At 28.7% G+C, this 21722-nt stretch overlaps 1 protein-coding gene across 2 annotated transcripts in view; it reads right to left on the bottom strand.

Moving 5' to 3' along the window:
- Positions 1 to 21722, bottom strand: part of LOC129962384 (voltage-dependent calcium channel subunit alpha-2/delta-3-like) — a 452772-nt gene that overhangs the window by 249565 nt on the left and 181485 nt on the right. The window lies entirely within an intron of this gene.

Below are 21722 nucleotides of genomic sequence, written 5' to 3'. Positions count from 1 at the left end.
TGTACAAATGCGCAAATTAAAGTAATGATTTGGATACGTTCTTGGGTACGACTTGGGGACTTTCACTGGAAATTGACCTATAAATATATTTCACTTGAAGCAGGAATTGGGAAATTATTTACAAGCTAAACAGATCGCCACGAGCAATAAGTTGTTAAAGAGCACACATTAATTGTCAATTTTTGTATAATTTTAGTTAGGAGTGCAATCGAAAGATAACCTTTCATAAATTTAACAACCAAACAATTTTTTAAAAATACTTGCTTGATGTAATTATTTAGGATGATATGGTTTATTTGAAAATTATGTTGCACACACTTCGATAAGTGAATAAAAGATTGCAAGGGATTAAAAAAAATTGTATGATGGACAATACATGTACAAGTAAATTCTACCCTCTCCCCTGCGTTTAAGGGTATTTATTTTGTAGGATCTAACATTATTTTAACGGTTTTACAAACCATGTAGATTACTTTAATTTATTTTACAAATCAATATTGCATTTTCCAGAAATTTCGAAAGTCCATCATCAACCTTCCAGATATTCATAAATAAAATTTCAATTTCGTTTTACACACTTTCCAGGAAATGTTATGACCTTGCCGTTTTCCCATACTTTATAAAATATTTCCTTGTGTTACTGTAATAACAGGAAACAGAATCGTCTCAACAATGGGAAAAGTGTAATTAACGCTTCAAAAACGTATGAAAACTAAAATCCTTCAATATATTTTATACTTTTTGTATATCCATTCATAAAATAAAACTTGATTTTTGCCGGTATATAAGTCCGTAAGGTTGCACGTATCGTTGGTCTGTGCAAAGAGCGACAACATGATCGTAAGGCACAATAAGAATTACAGTGTCCCATTATTCTGTCTGCTGTCAGCTCTCTTTTTGTACTTCGTGGTAAATTTTATGATTTTATTATAGAAAAATATTAATTTTCCCTTTTCTGTATGTTTATTTATTATGTATTGAAATGCTAATTTTTAAAATGATATAATCATCTGTTTTTAAATAATGAAATATTTATTTTATTTTAACAGTTTATTTATTATAGAGGGAATGTTTATTCATTATGTATATTATCCATTTTATATTTAATAATTCTATATCTAAATTCATTATTTCTACTTTTATATTTGATATTTTTACTTTCACTTATTAAATTGAATTGAATTTCTTATTTGATAATCTTATGACTGAAATTATATTATACTTTAAAATAAATTCTCTTTTACTCTTTTCACCTTTAGGTATATAAAATAATATAATCATTAAAAAAACTTGATTTTGAAGAATTTTCATGTTTCAAATCTCCCTGAGTTCGAAAAAAACATTTTTAGGCATTATGTTTATTTGCCTGTGTAAAGGATAACTCAGAAACGTTTTGAGCTAGATGGATGATATTTGGCATATAGTGTTTAGACCAAATAAGTAACTTTCTGTTAAATTTTGTGCGAAATTCCTTTCATTTTAACCGCGGTCAGATGACGAGGATCACACCTGAGCTGGCCCCCTCTCCAAACTTCACCCCCACTCCAGCGGGGCGGAGAGAGGAGTCTGTCCGTCAAGCTATCTGAATATAAACTTACACAATAATCGAAGGGAATTAAGGACATAATAATTAGGGAATCAAGGACAAATCGAAGGGAACAAGATGGAAAAAAATTGGTACAGATATTTAACATTTAAAGTGTTGATATCTACCAAATTTAGAATCAAATCCATCAAGGAGTTGACCGTTTGTCGGTCTGTACTTTCAGAAGCATATAAACACGATTATTCAAAAACGCAATGACTTAGTTGTATCAAATTTGGTACGGGATTTTGTGACTGCAAATGCAGTTTTGTGTCAAATTTTGCTTTCAGTCGTTTGGGAAAAAAGTGTGTCTACAACACAAATTCTATTTTCTGGTGCAATTTACCGTAAGAAAGTCATTAATTCCCAAAAAGTAGTCAAGGATCACACGATAGATTCCTGCTAAGTAAAGTATTTCGTAACTATTATTTACCAATGCTATGCAAAGTATTCGTGTCCCTACCGAAGGTCTATAGTGTTATGCAGAGAAAGGATTTTTTAGTTTCAGTTATATTAACGTCCCGTTTTAAAGCAATACTAGGGCTATTTTGGGACGAACCTCGTCATTTTGAACCGCGGTCAGATGACGAGAACGACACCTGAGCTGGCACCCACTTCCGTCTCCAAACTTCACCACCATACCAGCGGGGCGGAGAGAGGAAGATGACAATTTTATTAAATAGTATGCGAGAAAGTTTTTGGTAACGATTTGCGCTAGTTTAAGTACGAATCGAAAAACTATTCAAACGGCAAGTAGAATTCTGCAGAATCACCATTTTTTTAAAATAAAGAATTCGCAGTGTGTTTTATAGTTTATTCCATAATTAATGCAATGTGGCTTTGACATCTTAATTTTCATCATACAATAAAATTATAAAATGTACTCTTTTGTAAGATAAAGAACCCTTTAAAAAATATTGCTTTCAATAATTATATGCATAGTTAATTTTGTCGAATATTTTGATGCACTTGTATAATATATTAAAAGTCAAAACTTTAGAATCTTTGATTTTAGAAATTTGCTTCTTTATTTTATTATATTTAGAAATTTGCCCTGAAAGATATATAGAAAGAACGATAAACACAACAAACAATAAAATGATTTCGGAAAAATGATATTTCATTTCCTTTGATTATGACGGCATGCATTGACGCACTACATTTTCTAATCAGATTATGTTGTTTGGGATACGTATTGCTATTTTAATCTATATGAGCGTGTTGAGATTATATCCAAGCCTTTTTTTTTTCACCTTTTGAGCATTTTCACAATTTTTTTTACAAGTTTAATTATCGAAAATTATATATATATATATATATATATATATATATATATATATATTATAGAAGATAAAATCAATCAAGAATATAGATATTTTTAACGAAGAAATAACTTAACATCTAACCTAAAAATTTTATTTTAGGCTTTAATATATTATTAAAATGAATTGAAGTGTCGAATTAATTCCCTTAAAAATAAAAACAGGTCTGCACTTTTTTTCAGATATCAGTTTGGCAGTCAATCATACAAGACATTAGAGTAAAAATTTGTTTTTTATTTGTTACCATTTACTTTATTTTGTAATTGTCTCCGATTCTCTATTCAAAATATTATTATAGATCATTTAATAAAAGCAGTTTTTCAAAATATTCTTTTACTTGTGGATTTAGAAGTAATTTTAATTTAATTATTATTTTCTGTTTCTTTTAATTATTAATTTATTATTCGGTACCATAAATGGAAATTTAAAATCCATTCTTCTCAAATTTTAATCAATAAAATCCATTTCCCCCAAAATTTAACTAACCTATTCGATTACTTGATATTTAAATTATGAAAATATTTTCTCACAAATATATACTATATTAACGCATATTATGTATTCAAATATATTTCACACATTGTAACCACAGATATTTAAGTATACAGAACTCATAATTTCAATATATATGATGTAAAACTGATTGCAAAATTCCTTAATTATAAACTCGAAACAAATCGAAATAAATAAAAATAAAATTTTTAATTGCACCTTGTTAACTAATATTTTATATAATTTTGATAGAAATATATTTTATATATTACTGGGCGTAACGGAATATGTATTAAATGAGATTCGAACTAAATAAAAGCATATATATTAATTGTACTGAATATTTTAAAAATATTTAATATTATAACAGCACTGATAAAATGAAAGGCAAACAAAAATCTCTCTCATTTTTATACAAATCTGAAATTTTTATTTCAATTCTGAACAGCACAGCAATAATTCTGAGAAATTTTTTCTTTCATATTCCTTTAGAATAGAAAAGGATTCATTTCAATAAATCTAACAGACTAAAAAATATTATTAATTATGTGCAAAGTTTTCATTGTTTCAAATTTTTGTTTAAGGATTTCACTGACGGCAAGCCATGTATCATTGAAGAAGATTGTGAAAGCAATGAATGCTGCGTCGCTTTGTCTGTTTTCCAGGTGCCACAGAAAGGGATTTGTGTGGAACTTAGCATGGAAGGTAAGAAAGTGGAAAAGAATTGGAAAAGAAAATGGAAAGCATTTTCCGATGTTGCATTGTTGTTAGTAAAAGCAGAAAAAAATTCTTCCACTTAAATTTAAACTTTGTTGAACAATTGAGCAATATCTTCTATTATTTTAATCTTCTATTATTTTATCTTCTATTATTTTAAAAAATTCGAATCAGTTGGTAAGATATGCACTTAAGTTTAGAAAAAATAATCTATTCAGCATGCGATTATTTAATTACAAGTAATCTTTTTAAGAATAATGCAATGTAATGATTACTTGATTATAATACTTTTGGGAAAACACGTTAATTTTCTTTCCTGTTCCCCGAGATGAAACATTATAATCCCAAAAGTTTCAAACTTCCTGATTTTGCTGCATTTCGACATTTTAAAACCATTTTAGTAAAAAAAGTAATTCGTTTTGTTTATCTGTCGTTCATCAGAATCAAAGTGTACAAATGAAATGAATTACACTGTAATCTCAAAAAAACTAAAATGATGAAACTTTGAACGTGGATTTTTTAAAACAAAATTTTAAATTTCCATCATATTTTATACTAAATTCTTAAAGGAATACATCTGTCTTTTATGTAAGCACCGTTATTCGAAAATGCAATGAACAAGTTGAATGAAATTCTGCTCCATTTTTGTTCTCTGTCAAAATTTGCACCCATTTCTTTAATAATTGATTGTCGATATGTATATTCTAGCTTACAAGAATGTTATAGCTCAAAAATGCAATATGTTAGATGTGTGAATTTTAGTGATACATTCAATTTTGTTGATGCATAGATTATGCACCCTTGTTGTTGATGCATCATAGCTTTCTCTAATGTGTGAACGATTATAATGTACATTTGTCCGGCTGTCCATAAGTATGCGAATTCTATATTTGTTTGTGAATCTTTTGAAAGATAAACGGCAAGCATTTTGCATCAATGAACGTTTTAAATAAGGAAAGTTTAGAAATGTAGTACCGAATCATATATGGCAAAAATTGCTTGTCGTTAAATCATTCATTCATAACATAAGATTAAATATAATATAAAGTTGTATTAGAGTTGTCACATAAAGTTCACTTTCGCAAAGGAATTGCTATTTCAGAAGGCATTTAAAATATATTTATGTTAAAAGGAAAAATTCAATTACCTGTCATTTCCTATCATACTTAATTGCTATTTCAGTAGATTGCACTTTGGTGTAGGCTAAAACATTTCAGATACTAATTAGACAAATGTCTTAGGTAAATTGCTTTCAGCACTGAAATGCATATCATTTTTTATTGCAATTCTCCCGATTATTGAAAGTTCTAAAAATTCTATTAAATTGTTAATGGGTATAAATATAGCGTGAAAAATCTTGTATTTTAACTGTTTTAGTGTATTCATGGCAATGCGTTTTAGTTTTTAACTACATATTCTCTTGCATAAATTTTATGACTTTGTCATTTTTTTTTTCTTTATAACTTACTCATTAGGGTTTTAAATATTTATTTTTTATATTTCTCGCACTGCGTAAAAAGAAATTTCTCGGTAGTGTGCTTTTCTATAAATTCAAAGAAATAAAATGAAATAAACTAGGGTTTTTATTTATACACGGAAATAATTTGGCTATCTACATTTGAACAATGCTTATGCGAAAACCGATTATTTGACGATGCAGCCACTCCACAGCGCGTATGCAAAAAGTGATAATTAATGACTGAATTTATTTTTTTATTATGTTTTTTCTTTGTAACTTACTCATTTTGGTTTTAAATATTTATTTTTTATGTTTCTCGGACTGTGTAAAAAGAAATTTCTCGGTATTGTGCTTTTCTTTAAATTACAGGAATAAAATCAAATAAATTATGGTTTGTATTAACACATGGATATAATCTGGTGATGCTCCATTTGCAAAATGCCCATGCAAAAAATGATAATTGGTAATTGTATATATATACGAAAATAATTTAACGATGCAGCCATTCCACAGTCAGTATGCAAAAAGTGATAATTAATGTTTGTATTTATAGACGAAAATAATTTAACGATGCAGCTATTACACAGTCAGTATGCAAAAAGTGATAATTAATGTTTGTATTTATAGACGAAAATAATTTAACGATGCAGCCATTACACAGCCAGTATGAAAAAAGTGATAATTAATGTTTGTATTTATAGACGAAAATAATTTAACGATGCAGCCATTCCACAGTCAGTATGCAAAAAGTGATAATTAATGTTTGTATTTATAGACGAAAATAATTTAACGATGCAGCCATTACACAGCCAGTATGCAAAAAGTGATAATTAATGTTTGTATTTATACACGAAAATAATTTAACGATGCAGCTATTACACAGTCAGTATGCAAAAAGTGATAATTAATGTTTGTATTTATAGACGAAAATAATTTAACGATGCAGCCATTACACAGCCAGTATGAAAAAAGTGATAATTAATGTTTGTATTTATAGACGAAAATAATTTAACGATGCAGCCATTCCACAGTCAGTATGCAAAAAGTGATAATTAATGTTTGTATTTATAGACGAAAATAATTTAACGATGCAGCCATTACACAGCCAGTATGAAAAAAGTGATAATTAATGTTTGTATTTATAGACGAAAATAATTTAACGATGCAGCCATTCCACAGTCAGTATGCAAAAAGTGATAATTAATGTTTGTATTTATAGACGAAAATAATTTAACGATGCAGCCATTACACAGCCAGTATGAAAAAAGTGATAATTAATGTTTGTATTTATAGACGAAAATAATTTAACGATGCAGCCATTACACAGCCAGTATGCAAAAAGTGATAATTAATGTTTGTATTTATACACGAAAAATAATTATTATTTGGCGATGTTGCAGTTCTGCAGTACCTATGCACAGTCAACTGTCTGAAAATAAAAAATATTTTTTAAACTAAGATTTTCTGCCTTATTTTAACTGTGGATCCATATCTGCAGGGCAATACTGCAATGACCGGCAAGCGCAGCTGAAATATTTTGGAGGAAAGTACATCTTACAATGCCCTTGTCAAGAAGGTATGGCCTGCTTGCTCCAAGAAAGTACAAGCAACAGAAGCGGTGTTGATGTAAGTATAACATATTGAATATAAAAATTCTAATTTGTAAAAAAAAAAATTAAGATGCCTTTACGTATATTTTTAATTCAAATTCCATATAAAATGTTATTTTTATATCAAATTTTCAAACTTCCTATTTTTTTTTATCGATTGTTATAGTTATATATTAATTTAGGACAAAGAATTCAAAAGAATTCTTCATTATTTAGAAGCTTAAAAACAAAGAATTAAAGGCTTTTTATTTAATACTTATTTATCTTCGAGTTTACACTTTTATCCATATAGATTCAACTATTATTCAAATCTAAATTTCAATAATTAATCGCAAAATTTCAAACTTTTTATCGGTTAGTTTTATTACAGGTTTATTTTAATTCAGCATTATTATGAACCAAGTCCAATAGCTGTATTAAAATTCAGGCAGAAATCATGGAAAAATATATGAAAATCAGAATCGTTACGTGTGATGTTAAGTTCTTGTAAACAGATGTGTTTAAAATGTAGCACATAGTGCACGTTTTCTTATTTAGTACTTTTATATCCTCTTACTTTTTCTGCAAGACTCAAAACAGGTTCGCGCATATTTTATGTGAATGGAATTTGCATCAAATGACTGAATTATTTATCTAAATTATTATATATTGCAGTTTAATTGCATTGGTGGCGTTTTAAATATTTCATAATTTTTTTTCTTCAAATTTCTAACATTATATAATTACTACCATTCGAAATACTAACCTCCTTAACATTTGAAGAATATAATATGAGTGGAAATTGATTCCATATTGCTCTGACTCAAACTTTGCAATACTGAAACGCCAAAAACGACCGTTCAAGCAATGTAAGATGACGCCCCCAAAATCCGAATAATCTTGAGAAGATTCTATTTCTCTTCATTAAGTGCAAATGACTGAATATTCGAGGTGTGTGTTTGTTCGTCAGAATTGCTCTGTCGGTTGAAAAAATGTGTCTAACACATTTCCTTGTATAAATTCTCCTAATTGGCATCGGTTAAGCCTCTTTTATATATTAAACAATTAAGAATGTGAGCAAGTGAATTTTCATAGGTCAATACATAATTTCTTTTAAAAGAAGAAAAAAAGAGGGTCTTGGGCGTTTAAATATTTCGACATTCTAGAGCTTGGAGGCTTTTAAGTATCTGAGGGTTAAACATTAAAAAAAACATTTACAGTCTATAAGTGACTTTTTTTGGAAGATAAGAAAAACGATAAAGGAAAACACTCTCGATATTCTGAAACAATTGTATATCAATATATTCGATTTAAATTATATAATAATGTATATTGCGATGTATTACTTTAAAATTTTCTATTAATGAATTACATAGTGAAAAGAAACCTTTTATTGTTGTTGCATGAAGATAGCACTATCAAATTAAAAACTAATAATTATCCTCCATTAAATATTGAAAATATATTTTTCGCTTCCAAATTAATTTATTTACTGCAATATGGTATAAAAATGTTTTTTTAACTGTATGATAATCTATGTCCTTTGAAAGAATTTTATAGCTTGTAATATCTATAACATTATTTTGACTTATAATATCGGGAAACAAAAATAATTTTAATACTCTAGATTTGATTTTTTTAACGTTACTACTGAAAATTGAAACTCAAACACAATTAGACACTCAGTTATACACAAATTAGCTGTAAAGCAATAATAAACCTGAAGAAATACTATGTGAGATTTTTTTTTGTCTTTTCTTCTCAAACGCAATTGTTTTTGAAAAATTACTTTTATTTGTATATTTTGGAGGTGGTTCTCAAAAACATAACTGCCTATAATTATTATAAAACATGAACATTAAATTGATTGTCATCGAACTGTTTTAATTTTTCAGGCTCTACCTACACTTTTGGACCAACGTTGTCAAACATTCCAAAGCCTTACATTAGATAAAACTCTAGTAAAAGAAATTCAACTCCAGAATGATAATACAGGAGAAAAATCTCACACATTACCAGCAGCAAGCAATAAAAATAAGCAATCAACAATCAACTTATCTTCGAGTCATCAGTCAACGATTGTCAGTTTAGAAAATAAGGAGCCAATGAACGAGGAAACCGGGAATAAAGCAAAGAATATAAAGAAAGTGAGCCAAAAAATAAGAAAAAGAACAAATCGTCTTATAAGGAAGTTACTTTAAGTAGAGCAAAGAATGAAGATATTAAGGTGTATTTAATAGAAGACGAAAACGATAATAGCAATGAAACAATAAAGGAAATATCTGAAACTATGCATGACACAACTCATACAAAAATATTAAATAAAAGTTCCGTGGAAAATGCTTTTGCTCGTAAAAAAATCAGCAATTCGCAAGTCCTGACATCAGAAGGAAATGAATTTCGGCATGAGAAAATAATCGAAGAAATTTTGAGTAATTTTTCTTTTAATGATGAAATTAAAGAAATTGATGTATTTGTCATCAATGAATCAGCCATTCACATAATCGAAATCGATTTCGGAAGAAATGGAACTCCCCAAAAGGAAAGGGGTGACAAATTCAATGTAGAAACTTTTGTTTTTTATTCCTCTGTAGACGAGATGGACAAATCAATTGCTGATGCATTTAATACTTCTGAATCATCAATTCATTTTGAAGTCAATCAAGCCAAGCAAGCAGAAAAAATTTTTCTCGAGAAAATAAATAAAGACAGCAATGTTTCTTTAGAGAAAGAAATAAACGAAACAATCACTGACGAATTTGATGTAAACGAATCAACTAATAATAGCATAGGAATTAATTTTGAAACAAAAATATTCCAGCAAGACGTAAAAGAAACCCAGGAAGAAATAAATGAAGTAACTTTCAGCAATTCTTCTTTCAGTGCCAAAATTAACAAATCAGCTACTTATGCATTAAGCGCTAATGTATTGTCACTTGATCGAGTTGAATTTAATTCTGAAATTGACGGAAATGAATGGAAAGAACTTAATGAAGAAATATATAAAGAAATCTTCAGTGCCATTTCCCTAGGTGATGAAATACACGAATCAAGTACTGATGCATTTATCAATACCGAATCATCTACTGATAACACTGAAATTTATTTTGAAATGAACGGAACTCAGACAGGAGAAAGAGAATTTTATGACAATACAAATGAAGAAGCTTTTAATAATTCTTCTCGAGAAAAAGAAATAAAGAAATCAACTACTGATGTAATTGCTACCAATGAATTACTGACTGATACAATTGAAGCTAACTTTGAAATGAAGGGAACTGAGCATGAGATAAAAGAATCTTATGAACATATAAATAAGGCAACTTCCAGTTACTTTTCTTTTGATAACGAAATTTCAGAATCAACAACGGATTCATTACTCATTAACGAAACAACTGTTGATGAAATGGAAATTCATTTTGAAGCTGATGGAGCCCAGAAAATGGAAAAAGAGTCCCATGGAGAAATATTATACAGAGAACTCTTCAGTACCATTTCCCAAGATGATGAAATACACGAAACAAGTACTGATACATTTAGCACTATTGAATCATTCACTGCTAACGCTGGAATTAGTGTGGCAACGAATGGAACACGGGAGAAAAAGAATCGCGTGGAAAATACATGGCGAAATCATTAGAAATACTTCTCTAGGAGAAGAAATAAACAAATCAGCCACTGACATACCTGTAACTAATAAATCAACGAATGATAAAATTAAAAGGATGGAATAAAAGTAGTGTAAAAAGAATATTATAAAAACATAAATGAAGGTATCTTTAATAATGCTCTTTTACTAGACAAAGAAATGAAAGAATATACACATAGATTTAGAACTAACAAATCAGCTATTAATAAGTCTGAAAGTGATCCATTAGTTAGTTTCCAAATTCATTCCCTTTCCATAATTTATCTTTTATCTCATGAATCAAGACTTGACTTTGTAATTATCTAATGAATTCACTTCTAAAAAAATCTGAAACAGACGAATCTATGATAGACGAAATAGAGGAAAATTGGACAAGGAATGGGCAACGAAAATTAAAAAGGAAATCAAATATCTATACAAAATGATTGAAACAATAATAGAAAAGAGATTATATTAAACATATTTCTATAAAAATTTCTATGAAGCAAATGAATAAATGATTACATTATTTACGCTTATTCAATATACAAGCAAAGAGCCCGAAGTTAGGGAAGCTACAAATGATGAAGAAGATGGAAACTTTGAGCCAAATAAAGAGGTCGATGGGTTCTAAAGTTAACTGAAAAACCTGATCAAACAGAGAAAAAATTCTAGACATTTGAATTTATTGAAGAAACAAAGAACTTTAATGAGATGATGAATCTAAAACAAACTTCGAAACGATGGAGATGCTTAAATATTGTGTCAGCAAATGAAAAAAAAAATTTGAAAGCTTGGAATGTATTGAAAACATTTCATTTAAAACAAGCTCATGAATCAGTGAATTAGAAACAGGACCAGCTGAGCAATTGTTTGACCATCATGAATAAAACGATTCAGTGATTATATAAAAGGAAAGAAATTGAAAAAAAAACATATTGAATCACTTCAAGAATTCCTTGAGGCTGACAAAGGGAAGACACAGGTAGAAAAAACGAGTGCGAAATGAGTTAAAAATGAGATTTAGTGTGATGATGATATACTTTTAGGGGGTTCATTCTTTAAAATATTAAAGCGCAATAGTTTAGCATAGTTTATATATTAGTAATTTGTGAATATCGCTGAGTGTTGAGACAGGGCATTTGGTAAAGCCTTTCCTTAGGTTTCGCTAGGCCAGTTTTTGATCCTAAATAAGCTCTTTTAAAAAAAATTTCTGTCAGATTTATTAAAAATTAAATTAGCAATTTACAAATGATTTTTAATTAATATATTACTAAGCTGTTATGCAAAAACAAAAGTGAATTCAATGGGTACTTAAATTGTAATTAAATTCAAATTTTAAAAGTTAAAAATTATAAATATTGCTTTAAAGGTGATAAATAATTTAAATAACTGTTATCATTTTAAAACCATAAAATGTTTTGCATTTTTGGATTTAAATGGTGGGAATTATCTTTTTTAACACTACGAAACCGGAAATTAAAGAGAAAAATATTATAATTTATTAAATACATAAGTAAACCACAGAAATTAGGTTTAATTTATCAAATGCATTTTTTCTGTGGGATTTTAATAACAATAAAAAGTAACACGACTTAGAATATAAGCGAAGAGCTTTTATCAAAATACATGCTCTGTAAGAGCGCTAAACGCAAAATTGTTAAGTTAACAGAAAATGACCAATGGTGGAAATGTTTTACAAATTATACGGTTTTATAATTCTTTTATAAAACTATATAATGATAGAAAAAGGTTTTATTGTATTTTTGTCGGAAAACTTTCTACAGGAATTGCATAAATTCTGTAAACAGTATATGTTGTTCTAGAAACTATAAGAAATCGTACCATTTCTCGGATTTTGCAGCGATTGGAGAGCGATGCTTAATTAATTCAACTGAATATAGATAGTTAAGATCTTCAAAAACAATGCTTGCGAATATGGATGATACTAGAGTAACGGAAAGTGAAAACGGAATTATGAAGAATCACTATACAATGAAATTTGAAAGTTTAGATTAAATGATGCAGTTATTTCATGAGAATCCACAACTTCAAATTTTCATGAAGCAATGTTAATGGGTGTAGAATATATATCTAGAATTACCGAATAAAATTTTTCTGACGTGAGTGATTATAGATAAGATTCATCACAATTAAATTTAAATTTATAATTATTTTTTTGTTTAAAAATAAATATGACTTTAAATTAAAATAATAATTTTTAATAATAAATAATAACATGATTTGTTTTCTATAATTAATACATTTTATAATAAATCAAGTATTAAGTGAATGAATGTTTTTTACATAAAGATATAGCCTATTAATTTAAAATATTCACAAATTGCTAATTTAATTTGAAAATAAAAATTAAGAAAAACTTTTCCAGAAACGAACAGTGGCCTTATGAATTCTAAGCAACTGTTTTATTGTATACGTTATCTGCATACGCAGCGTTAGTTACACTGTCATTATATAAGCTAAGCTGAAAGTTTGAGAGCCATTTTCTCAGTATCCACTGGTTATTCCGAATTAATATTTTAATGAATGAATATCCTAAAGATGCATTATCATTTTGCTAAATCTAAATCTGTATTTAATTTTTCAATCCATGTCTTTCCCTTAAGAAAATAAATAGGAATTCCATTGTTATGATCTATAAATAATTAAAAATTTAGATATTTTATAAGTTTTGAGAATTTTTGCGTATTGTACTTTTATGATTTAAGTCAATGGTTCAGAACCTTGAAGATGATGGAAAGAAGCTCTCTTAATCATTAATCATTTTCAATTCATTTCTTTATCATCCCCTCCCCCTTCCAAAGAATGTATTATAGGATTTTAAATATTTATTGCATGAATTAACTTCTGTAATTAATTATTCTTAAGCGCATCAACCATTTCTGGAACAGGACTTTTTTATATAAACATAATGGATTTCTCCTTTTATTTTAATAATTTTTTTTTCTAATCGTCTTATTTTTCATGTCTTTTAGCACACCTTCAGAAAGATGCCATCTTCAATTTCAGAATCCCCTAATTAAAATATTTCTTTTGGTGTAATATAAATGTGTATATACTTCTTCTAAATGTATATATTTTAATAAATTGATGCTATAACGTATAGGACAATTTCTATTATTTCTCATTCTAATGCTTCCTGCATTAAATAAACAAACAAGCGAAATATTTTGATTTAAAACTTGGAGAATTCATCACCAAGTTTTAAATCAAACTTGTTTATTTCAACGTGTTTATTTTATTCAACTCGTTTATTTAAATTTAATATCCGCCTACATATACAATGGAAGAGCAGAAATTTAATGGGTGTATACATTTCACTTTATCCGGTTTTAATATATGGTTTTACTAATATTGTTTTTTTGCAAATAAATCTTGAAATTTATTGCAGAAAAGTATTTGTATCTGAAAGTTTTGATAAAAAAAACATTTAAACTAGTGTGTGATCACTGATAACTATTTTTAAAAACATTTTCTTTGTTTAGAAAACATGCCAAAAAACGCGTCAAACAAACAACATTTGCAAGAAGCTATTTACATTATCTCATTGAAAAGAAAACTGCATTTGAAAATGAAGATTTCAATATACATGACAAAGAGCAAAGTAAATTTTAAAAAATAAAGACGCAAATTTTGGAAAGATCTCCGGATGAAACCATCATTGCGGTGTAATACAATTAATTGAATTGCTGCAATGAATACAATTAATTGAAAATAATAAACAAGTTGATTAATTTGAACAAAAGATTGAAGGAAAAACGATAGAATAAAGCAAAATACATGACAAGGTCATTTTCCAACAGGACAATGCTCGCCCATATATTGCCAAACCAGCAGAAGAATTTTAGCTGTGACTTTTCACTGTGACGTGTTGCCTTACCAGCCGTATTTACTTAACGTTGCCATTTTTCGATGATAATATAGGATTATTTGGCATAAAGAATTTTAGTTTTTACAAAAGAGAAACTTAATCTACTTTGATCAGTTATACGCAGTTGGAAAAGCTAACATGAGTTGCAGCATGGTGGTAATTTTGAGTATCTTCTTATCTACAAGCATTTCATTCGCAAGAACAGTTGTTTCGTTTTTATTCATATTCTATGCACAAGATAGGATGCCTATTTTTTAGTTCGCATCTTTGTCTAAAAAAGAAAAATACTTAGTCAATATTTGTTAGAAGTGATTTCGTCCAACAGAGTTTTTCTGCCTGCTACATGTATAGCCTATTTACATTGTAAACTAAAGCTCAAACATAAAAACATCGCTCTAAAATCTCGTATATGAAAGCGAAATATAAAGCAAAGAAGAAATTAATTGATTTAATCGGATAGATGATGGTAAGAATCCTTCAGAATTGCTTTAACTTTTTATTGTTGTTGAATAACTTTCCTCCTAATATCATGCATTTTACAGAATACAGTTATTTATTAACGTGACGATAAATGTATTAGGAAATGAGAAATTATTATATGAAATTCACGTTGTTCACATTTCCCATATTTAATTAAAAATAAAAGAATTTTCAGTTTCAGGCACTTACTTTTAGAAAAAGGCACACAGAATTTATTTAAAACAATCCAAGCAAAAGGTACTCACCTAGAAAAAAGAAGGAAAATTTATTAGAACAACAATAATTTCGATGAAAATTCAACATATATGTATATATCAAGAAAACAGCTCAAGTACATAGGCGTATGGGATCGATTCTATTAATTTTTTTGAATTTATATAATTAAATCAAATTGCACTTTTCATACAAACATATCTAATAAAATTACACTTTTATTCTAAAGTTGACAGTTTTTTATTTAAACACGAAGAGATGGTGTTAAAACGCTCATTCTGTATCCGGGAACATTTCCGTCTACAAAATAAGGGCCAATTTTGGATAGACAATGCAATAATTTAATTCAAGACATTGTGATAATGACTTTTTCCTCACGAAAAATGCAATTAGACCGAATTGATTCGACGCCAATTTGCCCGAATGGTTATCTCAAGTCTTTGAAGAAGTTTATGCAAGAATTAAATGCTAGGTCGTCACGAATATCATTCCAGTTTGCAACAAATTCACGCTACTATTTCGAGATATTTGTCATTCATAACGTATCCGTATGCCGGAACAGATTTTTTGTGAATATCCTCTGGACACTCAACTTTGGCATTTAAAGTATAGATTTGGGGAGATTCTGAATCGGCACATTAATTGAAACACTTTCTACTCACAAGTGAAGAAGTGCAAGAAAGGAATGTGTAGAATTCGTGTAGAAAAATCGAATAGATCAGTTTTTTTGATGAGTAAACTTAACATTTTTTTACCTATATGCATTTTATTATCAGTTTTCAAACAAATCATATATCATATCCTTATTATAAATACAACTGCTTGATCCGATTTTTTAAGGCATCTATTTAAACAAAATTCTTAATATTGAGTGATTTTGAGATCATCCCAATATGTCACTGAAATTATACAAGCACAAATATGTGCAAAATGCGTTTCATTTATATTCTAACCACTCGTGAGACTCAGAGAAGTTCATTCAAATATCTGAATCATATCATTTAATATACAATGAAAACAAATCATCCAATTTTAAGGGAATCCTTTAAAATTTTCTTTGAATTCGATTGATTTTAACATGTTTACCATAAGAAAATTAATCCATAAGTAAGGACTCATAATATTGGATACTCATTAAATCTAAGAATCATCTCCATTCCTTCATCCGAAAGAGATTCGATGAATAAGGAAAAATTCTGAATATAACCACACGCCAAAGGCTAACATCCTTTTCTGCTTTTGCCTTGCGCATGCTCACATCGCTTCAAGAAGCAAACTTTTTTGAGCAACTTGATGAACGCAGTCATTCTAACCCTTTTCGCACCATCTTCTTAATCTCGAATAATGGCGAATCACTCCAAAAACAGGGAAAGTGCAATAATTAAGTGAGTAGCAGGGGCAGCCATTTTTGAAGAGCCTTACTAATTGCTCTTCATAATCACCGAATCTTCCGAACAAATTCAATTTCTGCAAAGAAAACAGATGTACAATAATAACCCCATCCTCCCCAATTATGGGTTAAACTAATAACTCGGAGAGATAAGTTGTGAATTTCATTACTTCTTTTAATTTACGTGCCATAATTAGTAAAAGCAGGAGGAGTCTTCTTTTCGGCAGGATAATAGAAAACTGACTAATCAGGGGAAATTAGAAATATCAGCGTCGGATCGACGCTCGTTAAGAATTAGGTTCATATTTAAGGCATTCTTTTCTATCTTGAAAATGGCAGTGGTACTCTCCGCTTGCACTAGTGTGATACGTCGATAAGAAATAGAGTGAAGGAAGCTGTTATTAACATTTAAAATTGTAGATCTAATTTTTCAGAATTTTTAATTCGTTTTGAGCTTATCCAATAAAATCAATAAAATAAAGTAATTAGTATCCTAAGAGTCTTCAAAATTATTTTAATACATGAAATAAAGGCAGTTATAACCCAAACAATTAATTGTTATAAGTTATATATTCAAAATGCGTTGGGGAAAATAAATTAAATTTTAATCGTGAGAAAAAAATTATTTCTTGATAAAATAAGGTAAAAATTTATTTTGGCTTATATAACTAATAAATCCCCCCAAAAAATGATTGAAAATATCGGGTATCAGAAATCAGAAATTAAATTACTTAATGATTCTAAATATTTTAACTTTTAGTACTAATATTATATCAGTAAAAATTATTTTTGTTTTTGATCAAAATACTATTTTCCAAAATAGAAGGAGGCTGCTGTGGCCTGGTGTTAAGGTTTCGACTTCGGAACCTGTGAATCTCAAGTTCAAGACCCGATTCCATCGAAGAATCGTCGTATAAGCGGGTCTGGCGCGCTTTAAACCCGTCAGGGACAAACACCCTCCCGTTATTGTGGTGTGGAAGTCGGGGAAGGGGTTTGGGGTTCAGGTGTCGTTCTCATCATCTGTCCGTGGTTCAAAGTTATGAAGTCCGTCCGAAAATAGCACTAGTGTTGCTTTAAAACGATACTTTAATAAAACAGAAAAACAGTAAAAAAATTTTCTCAATGTAAACAAATTGAATAATGAAAATGAACCTTATGTGAACTTTTATGACAGTTAAATCGGACAAGAGTGATTGCTTAAGCTTTCTCACCTACTATCTAATAAGGTATTATCAACTTTTCACCCCTCAAAAAATTGTGGATCTATTCAATCATTAATGTTCAACTTAATTCCGTTTTCATTCATACCTAATTTTCATTTTCTGCTTTTTAATATATTAAAGAGAAAAAGAAATGCATTTTAAACTTCGTTTTTCAGTCCGATTGAAACCACATTTTGGCACAGAACTACAATTTTTATTACAGTTTCTCATACCAAATTTCCTTTATTCAAGCTATTGTGTTTTTTTCAGTTAATAGGTTCACAAAATAAGAAAATGCAAACCGAAAGATGGTTCATCCTTTGAATGGTTTAATTCAAAATTCGATGAAAATATACAATTTATATCTTGAAACTGTGTACTAAATTTCATTTACTTAAGTTACGGCATTTTGTTGTCATCCTTCTTATTAGTTTCGTGCAACCAGCCGATCAGACTTCTTGTAAACGGATTTCATTCATAATTTGATAAAAATCAATGAATTTTGAGTAAAAATTCTGTATGAAATTTTCTTTCATATCACCTGAGCTTAATACATTTCAGACACTTATTTAGCTCAAGAAAAGTTTTGAGCCATTATGTTCACAGACGCATTTTTGGAATGATGCCTGTCTGTGGGTACGATGACTCAAGAACTCTTTGAACTAGACGGATGAAATTTGGCATATAAATTTCTAATATATAAAAAATTTCAGAACAAGAAAAAAGTTTTAAGAAAGTTTTCAGCTACTCGAATTGAGAATGTTTCATTCAGCATCATACAGACAAACCCATTTATGATCATGAATAACTAGTAGTGGTTCACTTATGTCAGAGTTCACGAAAAATTCAAGACTCTCTTGATTTTTATCTATGTAGAAGTTTCTATTTCATTTCAATTAAAATGTACTGAAAGAGACAAAAAGCAATTAGGTTTGGCTAGTTCTCGAATGAATTCAGTTCATTTTGTTTATATAAATCATTTAGAGCGAATGGATTCGTATTAATTACCAAAATATAAAAAGAGAGCCTTTTTACAAACAAATATATCAATAAAATTAAAAATAAATCAAATAAATAAGTAATAAAATAGATTAAACTTTAAATGAAAATAAATAGAAGAAAAAATAGCTATCGAAACTAAATAAAATGAGAAACATATTTTGGTTAATACAAGAGAAAAAACACAATTCATCCTGTATCATTGCAAGGAAAAACGATTAAAAGAAGTTATATTGATCATTGATTTATAATACAATTTTCGTGCGTAGGTTTAACAAGCAATGACGGATGTGAAAGGGGTGATAAGAATTACAATGCTTTCACGTATTGCAATGATAATATAACATCTGCCGCCCTACAAGATTATCAGGATACATCCGTATCCTGATAATCTTGTGACGCGGAATCTTGTAAAATGATCATGGAATCAGGATATTTAAAAGTAAACAAACTTCACCTTAAGGGTTTTCTTTTGATGTTAAAAAATAATATCAACTCCACTTAGCTTCAAAATATGAATTGTAGTTGTCAATAGGAAAGTCTTGATAACGGCGTTTGAAATATTGAATGAATACAGACAGAATAATAATGAGATAAATAATTTAAGAATGCCAATAAAATTAACTGAAACATCAGAATGTAATTAAATGTTAAAGTCTTTATAATTGGTTGCACGAATCTATCATTCTGATAATTATAAAAGGAAAAAAACCCTTTGATCGAATGTTCATGATAAATAAAATGATAAAAAGTTTGAAATGCAATAGTTGAATCTATAAATATAATTCAAAGAATATACTGCTAAGAATAATGATCTAATGGTCCGAAATTAATTGAGTTATTTTCTAAGACAATAATTTTGAAACAAAGATCGTACTTTTATCAATGATATTCTAATCGATTTGAAGCAATAAAACAGCAATGATAAAAGCTTCTAATCGAAGTTATTCAATCATAATAGCTTGAAGAAAAAATGATCTTATAATAAATAAGACAGAAATATAAAAAAATCCATGTCCTTGTCCTTTCTTATTTATCCGCATGATTCATGCTATGAGTAAGGAATTCCGATCATTTCCATTAAATCTCCAAATGCATTAGCATAAATTTTTCATCTTAACTTGGCATCGGAATTCGCGCCGGTGGCAATTCATAAAACAGCGATACAAATTCTGCTTCGATATCATTATTCATTAGCTCAATAGTTTTGACAGGCACCCTTCAATGCTCTATGACCAAAAATTCTTTTCTCTTTGAAGTCTGCTCTTAATATAAGAGCTGATGATTTAGGAGACACTTAGAAAGCTTGAATTTTTTCCAATTCAGTTGCTGAAATTTGTAACAGTAGATGGCAGTCGATCACCTAGTCTTACTGAGATTTCCATTCATCACTGTCCAACAAATTCATGAATTTTTCAGTTAGGAGCTCAATTTAATAATTATGGAGCTTCACTTAATACAAAAAAAAAAAAAAAAAAAAAAAATCAGTACATAAGAGGACATGGCCACTTGTGGCCTTTTTCCAAAGGTTTAATTGATGCTCCCATCTTGTGAAGACGTTCCAGACTAATATTCGGAAAAATAAATTCCGCCCTGCATAAGTATTCGGGTTCAGTGAATGAATTCCAGTTAATCTATATACTTATAATAAAGCTCAATGTGTGTGTATTGGCGCTCTACAGGCCAGGTCATTTGACATACAGCTACCAAATTTGGTACATGTATACCTTAGAGGTCGGTAATGTGCACCTGCGGGTCCCTTTTTTTGAAATTTTAATTATTAATTAAAAACTAACTTTCTCGCCAAAAAAATCTTCCATTTTCCCCACCGCCAACTTTTCCGCTAAAAAAATCTTCCATTTTCCCCACCGCCAAATGAGTAAGGCTTCAGTTTTTTTTCTCCCAACAGTAATGAGGCTAGGGTTAACATTTTTCGGCGGGTTATTTCAAACGATTCTGTTTAATTTCTTAATGTTTTATGCATTTAAAATGAAACATTGTTAATTAATCGATCTTTCAGATTCATTCAGAAGTACTTTTGAATTAAAATAACACAGAATATAAGAAATTAAAAATGTATAATCTGCATAGTGTTACCCCAACTGGCGTAGAAAAATTCACGCATTTGCGTTACCGTAACTGGTGAAGAAAATTCACGCATGCGCATTGTGTTCTGATTGTTGACAACTATTATCAACGGATGATTCTTGATTTAAATTATTTTTAGGTTAGTTGCATGCTTTTGTAATTAAATTGTATTTATATTAGTTATATATATTTTTTGTATATGCTTATAGTTTTAAGTACATCGTTTTTAAGTAGTTTTTTTTAACTTGTTTTCGACCGATTATTTTAAACAATTATGTTTATTCTCTTAGTGTTTGATGTATTTAAAATGAAACATTGTTAATAAATCGATCTGCTCATGATGAATCTGAGAAAATTTTGTTGGCAAATTCTTGACATATTACATAAATTAAGAAAGATATTCTTTAGTGCCCATAAAGTTTAAACGCTCAGTGACTGTTTTCAATAATCATATTATAAAAAAAAATGCTTTGTTTCAGTAAAAAATAATATCATATTAATTGCAGATTAATCCTTTCCACTTTAATTTAAAGTATGAATTAGTTAACAGAAAATTAAAAAAGAGAGATACATATTACGTTATGACTGAAGGCCTTTATAATATTATGAGTGAATTATATGACTATCAAAATTTTAAGTTTTAAAATATTTTGATGAAGAAGCTAT

Source organism: Argiope bruennichi, chromosome 2 (genome assembly GCF_947563725.1).
Source record: "Argiope bruennichi chromosome 2, qqArgBrue1.1, whole genome shotgun sequence".
NCBI classification, from domain to species: domain Eukaryota; kingdom Metazoa; phylum Arthropoda; class Arachnida; order Araneae; family Araneidae; genus Argiope; species Argiope bruennichi.
The sequence above is the reverse complement of the archived record's forward strand: the minus strand, read 5'-3'. Positions and strand labels throughout refer to the sequence as shown.